At 57.1% G+C, this 22,074-nt stretch overlaps 1 long non-coding RNA gene across 5 annotated transcripts in view; it reads right to left on the bottom strand.

Moving 5' to 3' along the window:
- Positions 1–6,960: 6,960 nt before the first annotated feature.
- The window catches only part of LOC144247411 (uncharacterized), a 120,444-nt gene continuing 105,330 nt past the window's right edge, over positions 6,961–22,074 (bottom strand). For all 5 annotated transcript variants that reach the window (XR_014958778.1, XR_014958780.1, XR_014958779.1 and 2 more), the window contains 3 exons: positions 8,901–9,023; positions 7,892–7,971; positions 6,961–7,634 (listed from right to left, as the gene is read on the bottom strand). This is a non-coding gene — a long non-coding RNA (uncharacterized LOC144247411). The remainder of the gene's footprint in view (positions 7,635–7,891; positions 7,972–8,900; positions 9,024–22,074) is intronic.

The following is a 22,074-nucleotide window of genomic DNA, read 5'->3' as shown; positions in this document are numbered from 1 at the left end:
TAGACTGGGACGGACTGGGATGGATTGGGACAGACTGGAACAGGGGTGGAAGGACTGGGGCAGATTGGGACGGACTGGGCGGACTGGGATGGATTGGGACAGACTGGAACAGGGGTGCAAGGACTGGGGCAGATTGGGACGGACTGGGCGGACTGGGATGGATTGGGACAGACTGGAACAGGGGTGCAAGGACTGGGGCGGACCGGGCAGCCCCAGGGGAGCCCGCAGGTACCGCGCGGTTCTCGAGGGGCAGGATACCCCGGGAGCCCGGCCGGCTGGCACCGGGGTGACGGGACCCGGCGTCGCCAGAACAAGAAGCCGCGGGGGTGTCCCCGTCCCGGCTCCTGCTCCAGCCCCGATCCTGTCCCGCCGTTGTCCTTGTCCCGGTCCTTGTCCCGGTCCCGTCCCGTCCCCTCCCGCCGTGCCCCGTCCCAGCCGCCAGGGGGCGCTGTTGTCCCGCCGCTGCGCCGCGGGAACTTCGGCGCGTCCTGAGGGGGAGCGGGACAGAGCCCGACACCCGGTACCGACACACCGGTACCGACAGAGCCCGACACCCCGGTACCGACACACCGGTACCGACAGAGCCCGACACCCGGTACCGACACACCGGTACCGACAGAGCCCGACACCCCGGTACCGACACACCGGTACCGACAGAGCCCGACACCCGGTACCGGCACCGCGGTACCGACACCCCGGTACCGGCACACCGGTACCGACAGAGCCCGACACCCGGTACCGGCACCGCGGTACCGACACACCGGTACCGACAGAGCCCGACACCCGGTACCGGCACCGCGGTACCGACAGAGCCCGACACCCGGTACCGGCACCGCGGTACCGACACACCGGTACCGACAGAGCCCGACACCCGGTACCGGCACCGCGGTACCGACACCCCGGTACCGGCACACCGGTACCGACAGAGCCCGACACCCGGTACCGGCACCGCGGTACCGACACACCGGTACCGACAGAGCCCGACACCCCAGCACCGGCACCGCGGTACCGACACACCGGTACCGACAGAGCCCGACACCCCGGTACCGGCACACCGGTACCGACAGAGCCCGACACCCCAGCACCGGCACCGCGGTACCGACACACCGGTACCGACAGAGCCCGACACCCCGGTACCGGCACACCGGTACCGACAGAGCCCGACACCCCGGTACCGGCACCGCGGTACCGACACCCCGGTACCGACACCCCGGTAACAACACACCAGCACCGACACCCGGTACCGACACCCCGGTACCGGCACACCGGTACCGACACACCCAGTACCAATAGCCCGGTACCAACAACCGGGCACTGTCACCCCCAGTACCAATACTCCTGGTACCAACACCCCCGGTACCGACAGAGCCGGCACCGAGACAGCTGGTACCGACACCCCCGGTACCGACTGACAGCCCCAGCACCGGCCCCTCGCATCCCTTCCCGTAGCGGTGCCCCCTGTGCCCGTTGCCGGCTCCGGTCCCACCGACCCGCGGGTCCCGGCTCCCCGCGCCCTCCCGTGCCAGCGCTGCCGAGCCCCGGCGGCTCCGCACGGCCGTGGCCGTGTCCCCTCCCCTCCGGGGGTCTCGGACCCCCAGCAGGACGGGGTTAACGGGACCTGGGGGTGCCCACGGCCCAAGGAAGGGGACTGCTGTGGGGACAGGGACAGTGACAGTGACAACGCTGCCTTGGCACAGTCGTGTCTGCGGGGAATGGAGGCTGGTGTGGGTTCTCTGCTCTCTGGTATGACCTGAGTCCTTCCCTCATCTTCCCCAGAAACCGAGTTTCACAAAACCTGCAGGGACAAAACCTCCTTGCAGTCACCCAAACCTGTCAGAGGGCAGCGACCAGAGGGTCAGTCCTGCATGGGCACAGGGGGACCAGGGCCCATTCCCAGCACCTACCTCTCCCAAAATGTCTTAATGGCTCAAACAACTCTTGCTGTCCCCAAAACAGAGCTGCTTAGCCCATGGCCATCCAAAAATCCATGGCACAACCAGGACATGGCCTCAGGGATAGAGCCCCTTGCCATCCTTCCATGGGACATATGCAGAAATGGAGTCGCCACCTTTGGGCAAGCAAACAGAGCCTGGGACAGCTTTCGGGCTCCCAGGTGCCCTGAGTCCCTGTGAAAGGACCCGAGTGTGCTGGGGACAGCAGTGACCTGAGCTGGGGGCTCAGTGCTGACACCAGGAGCATGTGTTAAGTCAACTGCAGAGCAGGGGACACAGTAAGAGCATCTCTGTGCACAAAAAGCACTGCTTTTTGCAGTTTGCTTTTTATGTTTTAAAGAAACAAGGCTCTTTGTCACCAGGGAGGGGACACTGAGCGCTAGGTGGTGGCGCCTTGCTGCTCACAGGTAGGAGGGGTGTTTGGGAGGTGCAGGGGGTTAGTGTCCCCATGCACGGGCACCTGAATGACCCAAACCCAGCAGTTTGCCCCTCGCCGAAGCTGCCAGCAGCCGTTGCATCGCTCCAGTTGTCACCTGTGTTTTCAAGCAGGCAATGGGCACCTGCATCCCATCCATGCCACGTGTCTTCCATGGTGCCTACAGTATTTGCTGTCTCTGCTTCCCCAACAAAAGGCACTTTTATTTCACTGAGCTGCGCTGGGACTCCTGAAGACTCTTTCCATTAAGCCCCATCCACCTCCTCCATTCTTCCCTACTGCCAAAACCCTTCATGATGGCAGGAAGGGAATGGTGCTCCATCCCCTCCAGGGACTGGGGCTCTGCTTTGGCCCCTCAGGTTCCAATGAAATCTGCAGCAGTTGCCTTAGATCAGGGACAGGTCTTCTTTGCAAATGTTTCCTTTGATTTGATACTATTATTGTTATTAATTTCGTTAAGGTAACAGAGTGTGGCTGAAAATTAAAAGGAAAACTAAACTGAATGTTCCTGAGCTTGCCATGTTTCTGAGCCCAGCTGGGGATGAGGGTCCCAGCACTGAGGACTCCCTGTTGAGTCCCACTCTCTGCAGGTCCAGCCTTGGGGCCAGTTTGTGGAAAGCCAAATCTGTAAAAAAGAGTGGCAGCAGCAGCCACAGCTCCAGCCACGCCGCAGAGCCGCCCGTGCCTTCCTGGGCTCAGCTGCCTCCCCGTGGTCACTGCTGCTGGGAAATGCTTTTCCTCTGACGGGTTTCAATCTTGTCACTCAGTAATTCCTTGTGTGACGAGACAGAAAACACCCCCAGACCCCTCTCTCCAGCCCATTTGTTTCCATGCACGCCCTCCCTCCTGCTCCCACTCACTCGCCACCTTCCAAGGCAATCATGGTGCTGCGATTGCTCTTCAGGAATATTTTTTTTTTCCTTTTCCCCAGGTGCCTAATCACCCTTATTACCCTTTTCTGATTAATTAATTCTAATTAATTTTGCACTATCATTTTTGAGAGGAGGTGACCAGGACAGCACATGTTGTTGCAGGTGATTTGTAAGGCAGGTCCTGCAGTGCCAGCACAGCCCTTCCCTCGGTGCCGTTTAACCCGGGTCCAGGTGGGCACCTCCTGCCCCGTTTGCTGCCTTTGATGGCAATTAAAAGAGCACTGAAACTTCCCAGGCCATGGCAGGAGCCCTGAGGTGCTTTCCTGGGAACCACAGGGGATGTTCCCATCTCCTCTGCTCTGCCTCGGCAGCAGGGTTCAACCCTGGCCAAACCTACCCCGTGTCCACGTTTGCCCAGCTCCTTCAGCCAGCTCTGCTGTGCCATGGCCAAGGCTTGGGAAGTCAAAACAAATTAGGTCAGGGCTTCTCCATGCTCTGCCAAGAGCCACCAAAGCACTCAGAGACACAGCAGAGGTCCCTTCGTCACCTCTCACCTTCCAGCCCTGGTGCCAGTCCTTCTCCAGGTACCAGCAGGGGCTTCTTCTGTGTTGCCCTTTGTAGCCAAAAGCTGACATGGTTTGGGTGATTCTGCACTTAACACAGATGCCTGGGGGACAGAGGTCATCGTCCCTGTTTGTTCCAGAAGCAGTCCTTGGTCTGTGCTTCATGCCAAGCACCCAGCCAAGAGAGGGGACATGGGCTGGGGGGCTGCAGCCACACTCTTGTCCTTGTCAGGGCTTCCCATGTCCCTGCCACCAGCCACTGGTCGCTGTCCCCAAACAGTCTGGAGCTGGCCAGGCACTTCTGCTGGCCAGGTGTCCATGCAGCACAGCTCAGGGCTGGGACTGTCCATCCCACCTCACTCCCTTGGCTGCTGGCTCTTGTCAGGAGGCTGCAGTACCACCACCAACACTGCTGAACCCTCAGCAGCCCAAAATGTAAAAACCATATTTATTATATGTAGTATAATAGATGTGATAGACTATAAACTGCAGCTCGTAGATAATGGGTATAGTGAATATATATAAATACCATATGTATATACGTACAATGTGTGCATAATAGTGTGAATATAACTGTGTACATATGTGTATATATACACATATATAGTATAAATGGACCATTTATTCTTACAAATATTATATATACAGCCTACCATATACATCATTCATATATACACATATATTTGCATACCAGATAGTCAGATAGATATAGGTATATGCATACATAGGTGCACAGATATAGATATATAAATGTATAGATATACACACATACATACATAATATAAAAACCATTTTAATGTGTTTGTATGGTGTACTGGTCTTGGTGAGAGGAAAGAGGGGGAGAGAGGGAGTATGTATGTCCTGGCTCCCTGGCCAGAGCAGGGCAGTGAAGAGGAAGAGGAAGAGGAGGGGGACACAGAGAAAAGGTACAGCAGGGAGGAAAAGACAGAGAATACAAACTGCTCCAAGTTACAAACGCTCCCCTCTTTGATTAATTGTACTTTCTGTTTGATAAATGTTACTCATGAGTATAAAATATGCAAAGCACTTAGCAAGTTCACACTGTTTAAAGAACTCAACTAACTAAATTAAAATTCGATGATAGAACAGAGCCGCTGAAGAGCAGCGTGGCAGCGCTGTCTGGGGAGGCAGCCCTGGGCCACACCACACCATGCTGCGCTGGAAAACCCAGCCACGGCACCACCCAGCCCGAGGGGAGCTGGGGGAGTTTGCTGAGGCCATGGGTGGGCATTTCTTCGGTGGTCCCCAGTGCCCTGCTTGGGTCCCTGTGGGGTGGTGAGGGGCTGTGAGGGGCCATTGCAGAGCATCCTCAGACCCAACCCCAGTGCAGGGCTGTCTGCTGGCTTGGATGAGGCTGGGCTAAATTGTTTTAATTTCTAAGATCTAACCATTGTATCCAAGAAACCTGCCCTAGTGACGCACTGGCTCCAGTCTACCACCCAAACCCCAGACCAGGAATTTTTTGGCACTCAGTGGAGCACCCCACAGTCCCACCCTGTGCCCCCTCACCCTGAACCACCACATCACCCTGGTGAGTGACACCCCCCTGCAGACTCTCAGTGCTGTATCCTTCCAGCCCATTGAAAAAAAAACAACTCAGCCCCTCTTGGCTTTCCCAAAATCACAGCTGAGCCCCCTCAGGTGACAGGGAGACCCCCGGCATGGGAAGGTTGAGGGGTCCAGTCCCCCATGGGAGTCCTGCCAGCTCCTATCTCTGCCCCAGCTCAGGGGCTGGGGGATGCAGTGAGCACTCTGGGGAGGATGAGGTGTGCCCTGGGAGGATGCAGCAGAAGAATGCAGTGGGAGGATGCAGTGTGGACACCGAGCAGTGTCCCTGGCTCTCAGTGCAGTGGCCAGCGTGGCTTGCACTGGCCACACTCCTCGGCCTCCAGCTCTCTGCCTTGCCATCCCGGGTGAGCAGGGCTTGCTGGAGGTGGCTGGGCTTCCAAAGCAGCAGCAGCAGCAGCTGTGGCAGGCAGGTAGCAGCTCCCTCCTGCCTGCAGCTGAGAGGAGAAAGAAGGAGGAAAACCCGGCCTGGATCTGGCCTGACTGAGCTCTTCCCTCACTGATTCAAGAACCCCACTGGAGAGGTTTAAGTCGCTGGACAACCCACAAGACCCCAAGCCACCATCACTGTCTCACAGCACCTCACTGGAAACCCAAAAATATCCTAAAACCAGCCTTAACAGTGATGGAGCTTCAAGTTCATAATTTCTATGATGCCAGCAAAACCAGACAGAATGCTGGTGCTGATGGGAAAAACTCTTCAAGTCTTACTGCCATGGGGTATTTCTTCACCTCATTCTCCCGAGCCTCCTGACAACCCCCCAGCCAAGCCCAGCTCTCAGGGCAAGAAGATGCAGGCAGAGAATGAGCAGGACAGAGGGATTTGGCCAGGCGAAAGAAAAGCCTTTTCTCCAAAGCTTGAAGTCTTCACTAGGTGAAAGAATCCTTCTGCAAGGTATGACCCTGCACCTCCGACGGGCAGAGACTAAACTAATCCACACTTTGCAAAACTTCCTGGGAAGGTTTCGGCAGGCAGGGATGAGCTGGTGTGGCACCACAAGGCGCTGCTGCGGAGCCAGCCCCGAGCCCGGCCCCGAGCCCATCCCCGAGCGCATCCCGAGCCCACCCCCGAGCGCATCCCCGAACCCATCCCCGAGCGCATCCCTGAACCCATCCCCGAACCCATCCCCGAACCCATCCCCGAACCCATCCCCGATCCCATCCCGGAGCCCATCCCCGAGCCCACCCCCGAGCGCATCCCCGAGCCCATCCCCGAGCGCATCCCTGAACCCATCCCGGAGCCCATCCCCGAGCGCATCCCTGAACCCATCCCGGAGCCCATCCCGGAGCCCATCCCGGAGCCCATCCCGAGCCCATCCCGAGCCCATCCCGAGCCCATCCCGAGCCCATCCCCGCGCCCAGCCCCGAGCCCCCTGCGCGGCCCCGAGCCCCCGGCACATCCCATTGCGGCACGGCCGATGCCGCTCTCGGTGGGAAGGAGCCGGCTCAGCTTATCCTTGCAGTTTGAGCAATGATTTCGCCCCTGTGAACCCACCCGGCTGTAAATCCTGGCACAGACAAGCCCCAAACATTCATTTCAGGCGACGCAGTTTGTGTCATCTCGGCATTAGCATTTGCACTCTTATTAATTAATACTTGTTAAACCAAGACTAAAAATAAAGCGCTCGGCTCCCGTCGCAGCTAACGCCTCTTTGCCCTCGCCCGGCAGCACGGCTGGGCTGTGGCGGGCTCAGCACCCAGCTGCTCCCTTCTCCAGAGCCAGAACTGGAAGAAAAGGACTGTGCTGAAGCAGGAATCCCGCTAAAACAAAAATCACCCCTTTCTGCACCACCTTGGTGGGACGAGCCAGCCTTGCCGACCATGGCTGTGGGCGTGGGGGGAGTGACAGGGACAGCAGCACACACAGCATTTTACTTTTTTTTTTTTTCCCAGCTTCTGAATCTGTTTTTCTTTTGCTGCTCTTTTTCTTCCTGGGCTGGGCCAGCTTGGTTGCACTTCCCATTCAGAGCTGATTTCATTTCCCAGGCAGGACATCCCGGGAGGGCTCATGTTCAGGAAGGAAATGGTTCATCGTGGTGGGCACAGGTGAGCTCAGTGCCTGCACACAGGCAGGTGCTGCCAGTGCTGCCTTCAACAGCATCCAACAGGCAGCAGATGCTGCAAAAGTCCCTTTTTCCTCTCTGGGACTGGTACTGCCCATCAGCATCCCTTTGGATGCAAAGCAAGTGGCTGCACGTGTGGGTTAGTGCTGCTGCTGGAGCACCTGTGGAGGAAAAAAGGGCCTGAAATGGGGGTCAGGAAAGCTTTTGGGGAATCCCAGGGGTGAAACTCAGCTGGGTTTGGGCACAGGTTGTGGTGGTCCCCACCACAATCCAGCCAATCATTAAACCTACCAGGTTCCAGTTTCCTCAGTTCCCAATTTCCCAAGCTCTTGGGCCCCCTCCAACCTCTCAAGCTCTCAGATCAAACACCTTCCCGTATAGATTCTATAGATTCCACACAGATCTACAGCACACAGACCTATGGAGCCAAGGCACTCGGAGCCAAGGCACGGTGCTGGATGGATGGAGCTGCGCCAACAGCAGGGAAGGCAGCCTGGCCTGCAATATTTAATAACATTAATGATAATAACAGTAATAATAGTAATAATAACAACAGTAATTTGTTAGTTAACCGTTATTAATGAAAAACAAGTCTGCAAATTTATGCAACTCCAGGAAAGCCCCAGGTCACCAATCTTCTTGACTTAAGTCACCAAACCCTGTAACTCTTGGCCATTCCTCTGCCTTGGGTGTTTCTTCCAGGGCCCCTTGGCTTTAATCTGCTGGAGAAGGCCAGGCTCCAGCAGAGCAAAGCTGGAGTTCAGGTGCCATCCTCCTTTGCTATGTTGTGGCAGCCAGGTGTGGATTTGGGGGTACCAGGAGTGGATTTAGGAGGTGGAAGGAGGAGCTGATGACCAGGTTTCCCCTGAGCCTGGGTGGGTACCAAGGCTGCAGCAGGAGCAGCACTTGGGGATGCAGCCCAGCTCACAGCGTTGGGAGTGAATGTTAATGGTGCTGAGCTCCTGGGAGAAATGATCAAATTCTTTGAATAAAGCGGGTTGGAGAAAAAGGGGAGGGGGAGGAAGGGAAAAGAACTCCACAGATTAATTCTGCTTATGAAAATTAAAACTGGGCATTGCTGAACCAACCCCAAAATGAGCAGCTTTGGAGTCACAGCTCAACCTCAACCTGGGTCAGGCCTGCCTGAGCCCCTGCCTGTGCCCCCAGACCCCCAGTGGGTTCAGCCAGGGGCTCCCTGTGTGGCCTTGGGACAGATCAGGTCCCAGGGCTGTGAAGGGATGTGCCAATCCTGCTGTGAGCATCCCTCCTCCAAGAGTGTTTATCTTCATCCCTCGTGCTCTCACTTCACTCAGCTTCACTTGCCCAGAGGGCAAACTGGAGCACCCAGAATTGTGAGGTTCATTTCAATAGCAAAATTTTTAAAGAAATGAAACGTTGTGAGCTTTTAAGTAATTTGTATTAACTACCTTGAGCCTTTCAAGACTTGGTTTTGCCCACTGTAGTCTCTGATGAGGGTAGATCCAAAGGTCCTCCTGGCCCAAAAAGAAGGCAGAGGCTCAGCAGTGATCACAGGACTCAGGGAGCTGCTGCTGTAAAAGAAAATAAGGTAAAAGTTTGGGGCTGGAGCATGCCATGAGCTGCAGGATACAACCCTCCCAGCCAGCAGCTTCCTCCTGCTCTGCTCCTCTGGGAGCTGGAAAGCCTCCTGTGGAGCCTGGGAAGTCCCGTGGGAGGGAAGTGACTCCAGCATTCCCAGGGTGGCTCCAGGGGCACAAAGGGACTTTCCTTGGCTGGAATTACATTGGCTGGAGCTGCGGAGGGCACAGGGCTCTGAGCTGGGGTGCTCAGGGGAGCTTCAAAGCTCTGTGCTGGGGTTGGGGCTGCAACAGCCGTGGGGGGACACCCATGGGTGGGACTCCCACCCATGTCCTGCTCAGCTGCCCCCCACCCTCCCTCCCGCCCGCGGCGCCGCCAGCCAGCCCCTCTCCCTGGCTGTGATTTCATTTTGATCTCGGGCTGCTTCCCTCCCTCCCTTCATCCCTCCTCCCTTGCTGGCTGCTGCCAAGTCCGCAGGTTCCCGCTGTGACCTTGAGCTGGTTTCTGGAGCCGGCTGTGGGTTTCTTAAAGGAGCCATGGGGGTCTCCCACCACCTCCCTCCTGCTGGCCCAAACTCCAGCCCAGCCACACACTGGCCCCCCTGGGGTTGGGGGGAACAGGCAGTGAGAGAGGAGCTCCCCCAAGGACACAAAAACTGGGAGAGGGTGGAAGTAGCCAATTCTGTGGTCACAGAGTCATAGGTTGGCCACACTCACCACCAACTCCTGGGCATTGTCTGAGGTCACAGCCACTGGGAAGGGAGCTCCTGGCACCAGCTCTGTGCACAGGGAGGAGGGGGCAAAGCCCCCAGCTGAGTGTGGTACCCAGAGAGAGTGGTGGCATGGGGGTGTGGGGGTGCTTGGGCTGGGGGTGCACCCACCTCTCAGCATGATGGGTCTGTGGCCCTCCCTGGCTGTGCCGTGGCCCTTGGAGCCCCATGGGAAGCCCCTTGGAGCCCCATGGGAAGCCCCCTGAAGCCCCATAGGGAAGCTGTTGCTTGCACCCAGCAGTGGGTGTTGCACAGAAACTCCAAATCCCATGAGCATCCCTCTGGCCCAGTGAGCAGTGAGCAGTGCCTGGAGCCTCAGCAGGACAGAAACACCTCAGAATGCCCTCACTCCAACTCCTAAGGCCACATCAAACCCACCCAGCAAAATTATTCTCCAGGTTAAACCCCATGTGGGATGGGGCATGGCCCCATAGGGAAGCTCAGATTTTGGGCTGAGACTGAGAAGCCAAAAAGCACCTCGAAGTGCAAACAGCTCTGGTGTGGATGTGCACATGGAGGGTCTCCCAGGTGCAGCAGTGTCCTGGTGCTCATGCCACAGAGGTTTTAAGCTGTGATTTAGCTAAGCTAGACAGGCTGAGGTTCCAGCCTTGCTTGCCCAGTCCAGGCCATACTAAAAGCTCCATCAGCTGGAGAGGACCCCAATCAATAGGAGCCTTCAAGGCAAGTCATAAAACTTTGAAATTATGCAGGCAGCCCTCAGTGCTCCGCAGCAAAGACTGTCTTTAATTCATGGGGATGCTCCCAGGGAACCAGTGAGAGGGCTCTTAAATAAGGGGAAATAACAAGGGGCTGCACTGCTGCCACCTTCATGGGGTGTACAAGGCTTGGATGGGCTTGGAAGGTGCTGCAGTGACAAACCCACAGCTGAGCCTTCCTCCCTGCCCCGCCCAAGCACCTCATACAAACCCAGTGGAGGTGCTGAAGAAACCCAGAGGTGCCTCCAGACTCCACCTTGGAGCATCTCTCAATCCCAGGGAGATCCCGAGCACGCAGCACCGCTGTCTCCACAGGTACAGGGATTGTGGGGCTCCATGGTCCTGGGGACCCCAAAACTAAGCAGTATCCTGTGACCTGGGAACCAGCAGCACCTTCTGCTTTGGATGTGGAGCTCATGGTGGCTCCTAGGAGTGGGAAGGAGCAGGAAGGGATATTCTCAGCCCCCTCTACTATAGATGTAGAGGGAAACTGAGGCACTGCAGGGTTGCAGAAGCAGAAGGGATAAAGGATAGTTACAGGAGGAACTCAGTAGTATCCTTGACCTGGAACAGACCAATCACTCAGGGAATGAAAACCCAGTGGGGGGAAAAAGGCCGTAAAATGTAAGAGTCACGTTTGGACCACATAAAGGCACCAACAGGCCACCAAAAGTCACAACACAGTAGCCAAGGCATCCTTGTGAGCATCTTATCCCACAAGGAGGGGACAAATCTCACCTCTGCCACCTTCACCCAAGCTTTTGGGACTCATCCCCTGCACGAGGAGCCAGGTGCAGCCCGTGGGTGACAGGGACCGAAGTGCTCCGGGCAGCTGAGGCAGCACAGGAGGCTCAGCCATTGTCCCCAGCACCGTGGGGCCAGCTGGGGAAAGCCCAAGCCCACGTCCCACCCAGCGTGGGGACACAGCCCCCAGCTCAGGCAGCGCCACAGCAGGAGGAGGAGGGAATGGAGCGGGATAAGGAAGGAGAGAAAGGAGGAGAGGGAAGAAAAGGAGAAAAATGAGTTTTCCTGCTGCCCCAGCGGTGTGGCGATTGATCGGGTGCAGGCTGGTGTGGAGCGGTGCTGAGAGCCTCATTCCCCACCGCCGGCTCACAATTATTGGAAAAAGCCCGGCGCTGTTGCTGCAGTGAAATTAGTTATTGATCTCTTGTCTGGGTGACAAGCGCGGTGCTGGGGCTGCTCTCCCAGCGCCCGGCCCCGCAGCTCCTCCGCCCACCCCGCCGGGGCTCAGCCCTCCGCGGGTGTCCGGGACGGCAGCGGAGCCCTCGGGGCTCGCCCGTGCTCCAGGGCGGTTTTGCTCACCCCAGCGCCCGCAAGGAAGAAGCCGTGGGAGGAAAAGGATGGGAGCCCTGAGTGCTGACAGCCCCCCGCGCACGCAGAGCTTTGTCCCCCCGCCCGCCACCATCTCCTGTCCCCCAGGGATTGGGGTCAGGCTGTCCTGAGCCCTTTTCCATTTCCCGATAACCTGGCTATCGCGGAGGGAGATAAGGCAGAGGGAAATCAGGCAGCAGAGAGCTTTTGTTGTCTCGAAAGGCTCTGCACATCCCTGGCTGCAGCTGCCCGGAGAGGCTGGACCAGCGCCGGCTGCCCGGCCCCGCAGGGACAGGGACACGGAGGGACTGCGCTGGGACAAGCGCTGTCCGCCCTTCCCAGGGGAACTTTCAACGTTTCAATAACAAAAATCGGGGATTTATTTTCTTTTTTGTCATTCCTGGCGGGAGGCAGGAACAACGGGGGACATTTCAAACAATCCTGTTTTCTTCCAGACTTAGTCACCGGAGAAACACTTTGCCCCGAGGCAGAGATGGGGTTTGGTTTCCAGAGGGTTTGGTTGCAGAGGGTTTGTTTGGTGTCTCACCTTTGCTTAGAGTTCATCAAGGTGCTTCTTGTCACTGGCAGGGACAAGCTTGAGGCTGGCTCTCGAGTGTCCTCGGTCCCTTCAGGGTTGTTTGGCAGTTTATAAGATTTTTTCCCATCAACATTTTGTCCCAAAAAGTAACCCCCTGAAGTGATCCCTGTCCGAGGTGTAATTAAAGTGGCTTTTGGGATGTAAATAAAAAGCCAGGTGATGGGTTCCTGAGAGCCAGAGGTCACTGTAAGACCCACATGATTTTTGCCTGGGCTTCTCTAGGGTCACTGGGATGCAGCCGGTGCCCTCTGCCTGGAAGGTGCCACGGGTGGTGGGTGAAACTGGCACCTGGGGGTGTCACCAGGGAGGCCATGGGCTGGTGGCACTGGTCATGCACAGAGCCTGCAGCGTGTGCTGGTGGCAGTGCGGCACAGTGGGGACAGGATGGACCGGGACCTGTCCCGTGAGTAGCTCCCAGGGACGGGCAGAAAGTGCCAGAGATGTGACAGGCAACGGGGACAACGTCTGGAGGCCACTAAGAGACACCAGGATGGCTCAGGGGATGTCCCCGAGCCGTGTGGCAGCGGGCACAGGCAGCTCTCACCTCCTGCCTCCCTCTCAACATCCCAAGCAGGCAAGACCCTGGCTGCATGTGTGTCCCTGGGGAGGCTGAGGGATCCTGGCCCCTTTCCCAGCCCCAGACAAAAGCCTGGGAACAAAAGCCTGCGGGATGCAGGAGGCATCTCCCGCCCGGGGGGTATTTGTTTAGCCCGGGGGTGGGGAGGTGAAGAGGGGAGAGGAAACTGCATTTCAAAGTGTTTCACCCTTTGAAAACCCTTCACAGCCCACCCAGTGCCCTCTGCATGGCCCTGGTATCCCTGTGAGAGGACACCGAGTCCCCTCCGGCCACCTCCGCGTCTCTGCTGGGGAGGGAGTAAGAAAGATGTGGAAAGTAAAAAAAAAAAAAAAAAAAAGGAAATGCAGCCAGGAGGAGGGAGCAGATCGCTGCGGGAGCATTTCTCTGGCTCAGCCCCTCTCTGGGTGGGGAAGTTGGAGCCCCAGCTCCAGGGATTGACTGTGCTGGGCTGAGAATGAGCTTGAGAATTCATGTGTTTCTCCCCTGTTGTCTTCATTTTCACAATTACAGTGTTGGGGTTTTGGGGTGGGGATTAAGCTGAGGATGGATCAAAGCCTGCATTGGCCCCTTCCCAATCTACCAACACCCAGAGCAGAGCCCCGGGCACACAGGTCTCCTGGGAGGTACTGGAGGAGGTTGGCAGAAGCCACCAGTCCAAGCCCATCCCTCGCAGCCCTGCCCAGGCTTCTCCAGCAGGGTGCCACCAACACAGGGAGGGCTCTGGCCATCTACAGGCATCCTCAGGCTGCTTTTGCAGGTCCCCTCTCCACATCCATCATCCAAAGCTGGGCACATCCCTGCACATCCAAACCCTCAGCGCCTCCAGCCCTGACACCAGCCTGTGCCTCAGGGACACTGCACACATCAGGTCTCAGGTTTCCTGGGGCTGTTTCAGTGTTTCACCACCCTAAAAACACCATTTCCTCCGGGGCCAAGAAGGGAGGTGCAGCATAAACAGCCTCTGGCACCTTCTCCTGAGAAGCAGCTTCCCTGAGTTTGCAACTGGGCACTGTCCCAGTGAGTTACCCTCACCCTGTCACTGCACCGGGCGAGCGAGACAGCTCGGCCCCAAACCTCCCAAACCCCAGTAAAGGTGGGATGTGGATCCCAGCCACTCCTGCCACCCTCCAGAGCTGAGCATGCCGTAGAGATGAAGTGGGAGAGAGGTGCAGCTGACAGGGCTGACCACATCCCTCGGCTCTCCGGGCTCCCCGCGTCCCTCCGGCGCGCTGGCGGCAGCGAGCCCACGCCGGCAGCGGCGGCTGGGCAGATGGAAAGACCAAATGATGGCTTTGCAGGGGGCCTGGGATTTGTTTGAGCCATCGCTGTCTCAGTGAGTGACTTCGAATAACGGATACACTTGAGAAAATCGCCATCTGCTCCCGGACAATTCGCAACCAGAGGAAAAGGTGAAATAAATTCAGCGACTGTATTATCCGCCCGTCCGCAGCTCCGACAGCAGGGTCAGGCTTTGTGCAGCGTCCTGAAAGTGATTTGGGAATGAGAGGATGGTTTGGGATGAGCAAAGAGCAGACAACCAGAAAAGGATGGAAGAGTTGAGGCCCCGGGATGTTGCACCCACAGCAGGGCTCTCCTGGCATCCCGGGTTTGGTGAGTTTGGCAGGAAGACAAAATCTCACCAGATCCTTTTTTTTTTTTTCCATCTCTGAATTTCGAGTGCCTCCTGCTTCCAGCTGGGCTGGAAATACCACAAAAACAGATGCTACAATGCAGCACATTTCTTGTTTCAAACACTGGAAGATATCAGACATGAAAAATAAATGCAGGGGGTTGCTGGTGATGAGGCTGAGGGCACTTGGAAGAGCCCTTGAACCCACAGCCCAGTCCATGCCAGCTCAACAGCTCCAAAAATCAAACCTTTCATCCTCAGCAAAGCAAACCCATTTCCAGGAGCAGATAAAAATGCCCCCTGCATCTCTTCTTGGCCATTGCCTGTGAGCCCAGAACCCACACAATGCTTAGACTGATGGTTTTTATGCAGTTAGGAGGGGGATGAATCTTTGCCCCAAACTCACAGCACTGTGCAGCAGTCCCTGTCTGGAGGGATGCCTGGTGCTTCCAACAGAACCTCACTGGGGGAGAAAAACAGAGTTTGATCTTGCAGGGACAGGAGGAACTGGGGAAGAACAGGGCTAGATGTGACCATTTTTGGTGCCCTTTTATTCCTGGCAAGCCCAAAGTGAGGGTGCACAAGTGCCCAACACTAAACTGCCCTGCATTCTGCCTGCACCAAAGGGAGCCTGTTGCACAGGTGACAATGGGATTTCTTCTGCTTTTTCCTCCTCACTGGACTTTACCTGGGCATGAAGGAGTGTTTGGCACCTGAGCAACACCACCCAAGCTGGCCCCACCAGCCATTGCCTTGGCAAATGCAAGCACCTCAACCCACCCCAGCCCTCCCCAGTGGGGACAGAGCCATGGGGGTTGGATGGGACAGGCTGGCACCCCCAAACAGCCCCTCTTCCCAGGAGAGGCTCCTGGCCCTGCACATCTGAGATGCCCCACTGGAGCCATGGTGCTGCCACAAGCCAGGGGCAATGAGCTGGGGATGAACCTCCCTGAGGGGCAGGGGCTGCCAGTGCTAGTGTGGGTGTGCTGGTGTGTGGGTGCAGGGCAGAGCCCCCCCTGATGTGTTTGCTGCCAACACAGGAGATAAAACTCACATTTATTTGGAGCAGGCAGGAGGTGGGTGCCTCCAAGAGAAAGGAAAATGACTGTGACCCAGCCCCAGGGGCACAGTCCTGACTGGGGTGTGACAGGGTGACACCCACCTGGTTGGGTGGGTCACTGGGGGACCCTCTACAAGGTCCTGGGGAGCCACAGAGGGGTCCCACCCTCCAGCACAGCATCCCTGGGCACGATGCTCCGGTGTGGGCTTCACCTGGGTCTGGCTGCGGCTGCACAGCGGTCCCCTCCTCACGGTGACATCTGGGACGGGTCCCCAGCTGGGTCCCAAAAGGTTTCCTGCCAAGAGGCACGGGGAGGGAAAGCGAGTGCCTGGGAGCAGGAGCCCAGCTGGGAGCCTGAGAAACGGGAGGATGAGGAAGGGGAGGAAGCAGAGGACGAGGAAGGGGAGGAAACGGAGGATGAGGATGGAGAGGAAGGGGAGGATGAAGGGGAGGAAACAGAGGATGAGGATGGAGAGGAAGGGGAGGATGAGGAAGGGGAGGAAGGGGAGGACGAGGATGAGGACGAGGACGAGGACGAGGATGAGGATGAGGATGAGGATGAGGATGAGGATGAGGATGAGGACGAGGATGGGGAGGAAGTGGAGGATGAGGAAGGGGAGGAAGCGGAGGACGAGGATGAGGATGAGGACGAGGACAAGGACGAGGACGAGGACAAGGACGAGGACGAGGACGAGGACGAGGATGAGGATGAGGATGAAGATGAGGATGAGGACGAGGACAAGGATGAGGATGAGGATGAGGATGAGGACGAGGACAAGGACGAGGACGAGGATGAGGATGACGACGAGGATAAGGACGAGGACGAGGACGAGGACGAGGATGAGGATGAGGATGAGGATGAGGATGAGGACGAGGATGAGGATGAGGACGAGGATGAGGACGAGGACGAGGATGAGGACGAGGACGAGGACGAGGATGAGGACGAGGAGGAAGGCGGGATGGCAGGCCAGACCGTGTAGCCGAGCCGGCAGCGAGCGGGAGCGGGAAGGCGAGGCAGCTCGAAGGAGGGAGAGGGAGCAGAAATCTGTTGCCCAGGCTGCGCGCTTCGCTGTCAGCCGCCTCTGATTAACGGGCTGCCTTCCAGCTCCGCGCCGGCTGCGTTCCTGGCAGGAGCGGAGCCCCCCGGCTTCCTGCCCTAGGAGTGGCTCGCTGAAAGGTTACATTTGCACAATGTGCCGCTGGAAAAGCGGTGCCAGAGGTTGCAGGCGGGGGAGCCGGGCGAGCAGGCAGCTCCGCTCCGCTCCGCTCTGCCTGTGTAATGGAAAAAACCCTCTGGGGACGAGCAGGAAAATATCAACTTACGCTCCCCCAGCACAGCTTTGCTGTGCTGGGGGAGCGTAAGTTGATATTTTCCTGCTGGGAATGCGAGCACGGGATGGGGTGATGGTGGGGAGCACCCCCAGAGCATCAGCGCTGCTCGGATCTGGGCTCTGCGGGCTGTGGGGCACAGAACTCTCCCTTTGGGGTGCTCCCCAGAAAGCCTTTGCACTTGCCATCCTCTCATCTCTGCTGCTTGGTGGGGAAAGCTGAAGCTGTTGAGGGGAAATGGTCGAATGTGGCAAGGAAGGATTTCCTCCCATGGAGGCTCAGGCCTCGCTGCTGTGATTTACGGGCTTGGCGCAGTCGTGGCTACATACACACACACACACACATGCACATGTCTCATCCCCAGCTTTCCCAGCCCTTCTACCTCATAACTTTTGGTCTGGGAATATTATTTTGGTGTCTGGGAAGTCCAGTTCAGATTGCTGAACCCACCATAGCTGCTGTCTGCTCGAGAGCATACCCTAAAAAACTCTGCTCACCTCCTCCATCATCCCTCTTGCACCAAAACAAATTCTCCTGAGCATCTCAGCACTCTCCAGGGCAAAGCCCTTTGTCCCTTTCTGCACAACACCTCCTTTCACCTTCTCATTTCTTCATTGCATCTCAGTTTAGTCACCTTTTTGCACCACAGCCACAGAGGAGTGGTCAGGGCAGCAGGGACAGCACCCAGCCTCACCCCAGGGTGCTGGAGCCAGCTCACTCTGCCTTGCAGGATCTGGCATTTTCCTTTCTTGTCTCCCTTGTTTCCTTGGTTTCAAGCTTTTTCTTCCTCATTGAGCCCCTAATTAAAAGAAAACTCTGGAGGGATCCCAAATTCCGGGCACTCAGAGCGGGCCTGCAGCTGCCCCTGCAGGCTCCCCCTGCTTGGGCGTGGGACCTGTGGTCGTGCCCTGGCTCCTTGGGTTTTGTCCCAAAGCTTTTAAAGCCCCAGACTCCAAACCCCACCAGGTGGCCCTGCTCAGCATGGCCCAGCTGGGTCCCCACCACGCTGGGGTGTGAGTCCTCCCCCTCCGCTGTCCCCGGCTTCCCTCTGTGTTTTCATTAGGATTTGGAGATAAGCCTCCAAATAAAGGCAGTGTTTTTAACCACTCTGCCTTATCAGCCGGCATCCAACAGCATTCCCCATCCACACAGCGAGGCTTGGAAGATGCTCTAAGGGGAAAAGGGACCCCAAACATGCAGATCTCCCTTTGTCCCAACCCCACAGCCAGCACTGTGGCTCTCTGGAGGGCACCAGTGGCTTTGGGAAACTATTTCTAGTACCAGCCCCTGCTCAGGGACAGCAGTGTTAATGCAACCACATGCATGAATACAACCTAAGGACCGATTCAGCACACCTGGATTTTATTCCTGGTTGTGCCACTGTCCCGGGGATGACCTTCAGCAAGTTGTTTCCCTTCCCTGTTCCTGTGTTTCTGCTTGCTCTCCCTCTCTCAGCCCTTCCTAAGCCCAGCGATGCTCTGCCCCAGCCCAAGGGGACAAAATCCCCCACAAAAAGGTGAGCAAATGGCAGCATCCCTGGGTCCTACATCCTCCAAGTGCTCACCAGAGACTCCCCTCACTGAGCCTCCTCCATACTGGGCCATCCCATTGCTCATTTTTCAGTGTGTGTGCAAAGGCCTGAATATAGGAACCAGCTGGCAGCAGCTTCCAGCTCCCAAATGCTGCCCTGGGGAAAATCAGCACCTCACAGGAGCCTTGCCCTGGGGTGTCCTCTGGGATAAGGCTGAAGATGGGTCTCACTCTCTTTCTTTTAGTATTGGGGACTGTTGTGGGGCAGAAGTCCTCCAAGGAGAAGCACGGGGGAGTAATGCCAGTGATGGCAGCAAACTCACTCCCTTTTAGCACCCACCTGCTTGAGGGCAGCAAACCAACCCCAACACCCCAGATAAACCCTATTGTGGCTGCCCAAAGAGCCACCACACCACAGAGGATCTTCACTAGAGTTCAGCCCCATTAGAGACCCATTAATGGCAGCAGGAGCACTTCTAGCTGGCTGGCACAGAGGAACACAAATAGAGGCCATTCTGCCCCTCACTGGCAGGGTCTCAGTGCACTGGAGGCAGAAGATCCTGTGGGATGGGACAGGGAAGGCAGGAGATGCATCAGATCCTGGGCACAGCATCCTGCTGACACCACAGCCCTGCTGGGCTCCCTGCCTGCACAGAAGGAGGTGTTGGGGGTTGCCTGGGAGAGCAGCCTGGGGGGCACACACCCCTCCCATGCTGGGGAGGAGGGTGATGGTCTGGCAGCACCCACATCCACAGCACATCAGCCCTGGGAGCATGGCAGGAACCTGGCACTGGGAATGGCAGGGGAAAATATCTCCTGTGGTAAATGCCTCCAGTGCAGAGGGGATCCCAGAATCTCCACTGCAGGCCCCGTTGCCAGAGCATGCGAAGAATCCCAAAGCCAAAGCACAGCCAAGAGGCTGAGCTCTTTGGGGAATGGATCTGGCCACAAGACTCAGCATGGTGGCTTCTGGGGACAAGTGTGTCACCCTGGGAGCTGCTGAGCACTCTCACCTCCATCCTGCACACACTGCCTTTCGTGAATCAGAGCCCATCTCCAGGATGAGGTTCTTCCCTGACATTTTCCCAAACAAGGTCTCCAACCATACCAAAAACCCTTCAGTCCACAGAACCCTCACTTGAAGACAGCAGAGATCTTGTGGATTGCATGGGGCTGGCGTTCTTTCTCCTTTCCAGCTGTTAAATTGCATTATAGACAGTTAAAAATACATCACATACTTTCCTAATGTGACTTTTCCATGGTAAGCAGCAGCACGGCTGGAGGTGAGATGCTGGAGGTTGCAGGAGAGCTGCTCACTTGTGTCCATGGATTTGGACAAATTTGGGTCCCACAGAAGGGGATTGTGTGGGCCCGTGACAGGTTTGAGCTCAGCAGACTGACCCAATTTGTTCACTGTCTCTTGCCTCAGTTTCCCCACTTATGGCCCATTCTTTGCAATAAGATCTCACATGAACTAAAACTTGACAGGGTTTGCTGGGCTTTATAGCAAACGGGTCTTCTGCACAGGGATCAGAGGGTAACAGAAGTGCAGGGCCCAGCTGGAAATGATCTGTTAATACATTGTAGCAGAAAAGCCTAATTCCTGAGCACGGCTGGAGCTGACCACGTGGAATCCATGGAAATGCCAGAGGGACGTGGCCCGGCCGGAGCCCGCAGCGGGCACGGGGCAGCACCAGGGCAGCCGAGCTCAGCCCGAGCAGAGCATTGCTGTGGGCCATGTGCGAGCTGGGATCAGTCTCCCAGCAGCACAGCAAGCTCTGCTGAGGTCTGGAGTGGGTGGAAAAAAAAAAAACCCTTTGCCTTTCTAGAGCACTTGAAGGAACAACCTGTGTCCCCAAGGATGGAATTCCTTGCAGCCAGAGACACCTGTGGCGTGGGGAAGGCAAAAAGCAAGCAAAGGAGATCTCCTTGGATCCAGGTCCAGCCCCCTCTGCCCTGACCCGGCCTCATCTGACCCAGACCAGCCCTGACAGCTCCTCCTCAGCCCCTGCAGGACCAATGCCACAGCCCCAAGAGGAGCCCAGCACCCCGAAACAGCAGAGACACCCTGGACCCCAGCAAGGGGCTGGGATGGGGAGGAGAACCTAGGAGAGGGTGAGGAAAGAGTTAAACCCCCGGCACTGCCAGCCCTCCCTCCTGCTTCTCTGCTAACTTTGGGAGGAAGGGAATAGCATAAAGGTAAGAGTGGAGGAAGGAGAGAGGAGACAGATGAGAGAAGGAGCGAGGGAGAGGGGGAGCGGGAGAGAGGAACAGACGGCAGAGAGGGAGAGCGTGGGGGGGAAGATGCTGACGCTTCTCCTCCATCTCGGCGAGAGGCAGATAGAGGGGAACAAGGGGGGGAAAAAAAGAAGGCAAAGACCAAGGGAACATGGGAGAGGGAGAAGGAAGGAGCCGGAGCGAGGGAGCATGTGTGAAAGTCGCAGTGAGAGAAGGGGCCTCTTTGATTCCCCGTGCCTCATACCAGACAGTGTCTAGACTGCAGCAATTATTGTCAGCTCAGAACACCCAGGCATTGCCATTTCAGCTGAAAGGGAGCTTAACAAAGAGTGAGGCAGAAAAAAAATACCCTGCCGGCGGTTAGCTGGGCTCCCTCCAGCACAAGGGGCTCTTCGGAGGGTCCCTCCATCGCCCGCGCCCCCCGAGCCCCAGCCCCAGGTGCCCTCCCAGCAGCAGCTGTGGAGGAGGCCACGGGTGCAAACAATTCCTGACCCAGCTTTGGCTGCTTTTGGGGTGCAGCTGTCGGGTTCAACTCTCCCTGCAAGTCCAGTTATGGCAGGCAGGGCCAGTGGGGGAGGAAGGTTGGGGTGTCCCAGTGGAGGGGCAGCTCCCCAGCAGGCAGCGTTTGGCCGTGGGTGCCCCTGGAGCTGCTCCCAGACCAACAGCTGATGGTCAGATGGACACCTCAGCCTCAGCCCAGAGTGCAGGGGATGCACACACCTTCTCCAAGCAGTGGGCATGTGAATCCCAGAGCTGGGCACCCCAATGTCCACTCCTCCTGCAGCTCCTCAGCTCCCTTGGGGCTCAGGAAATCATGGGAGGTCACTCCTGCAAATTCACAGGAATAAAAATCATCCCTCCTGTCCTCTCCTCCATCCTGCCTCCTCACCCACTGCTAGAGGAGTTACCTTTTCCCCTCTGGACCCCTTTGCCCTCTGAGGGGTTTTTGTGCTGTCTGCAGGTCTGGGATGTGGCTGAGACTCCCAGGAGGGAATTAACACCCAGAACTGGCTGTGAGTCAGGAATTCCTGCCTCCCGCTGGAAACACCCACCATGTGCCCCCCCAGCTCTGTGGTGACAGCCAGCTCCAAATACCTCAGAGGGGAAGAGGTGAGAAGGAGAATTTGAGTGCCCTGTCTCAATCACTACCCTGGGTTTGGTGATGATCCCACTCAGCTGCCCATGGGGGTGCCTTGCAGATGAGCCCCTTTGGAAGCATCCCCAGCTCCAAGGCTGTGCCACCCATCTTCTAAATTTGGGTGCAC

The sequence above is a fragment of the Lonchura striata genome, chromosome 17 (assembly GCF_050655825.1).
Source record: "Lonchura striata isolate lonStrDom1 chromosome 17, ASM5065582v1, whole genome shotgun sequence".
NCBI lineage: Eukaryota > Metazoa > Chordata > Aves > Passeriformes > Estrildidae > Lonchura > Lonchura striata.
The sequence above is the reverse complement of the archived record's forward strand: the minus strand, read 5'-3'. Positions and strand labels throughout refer to the sequence as shown.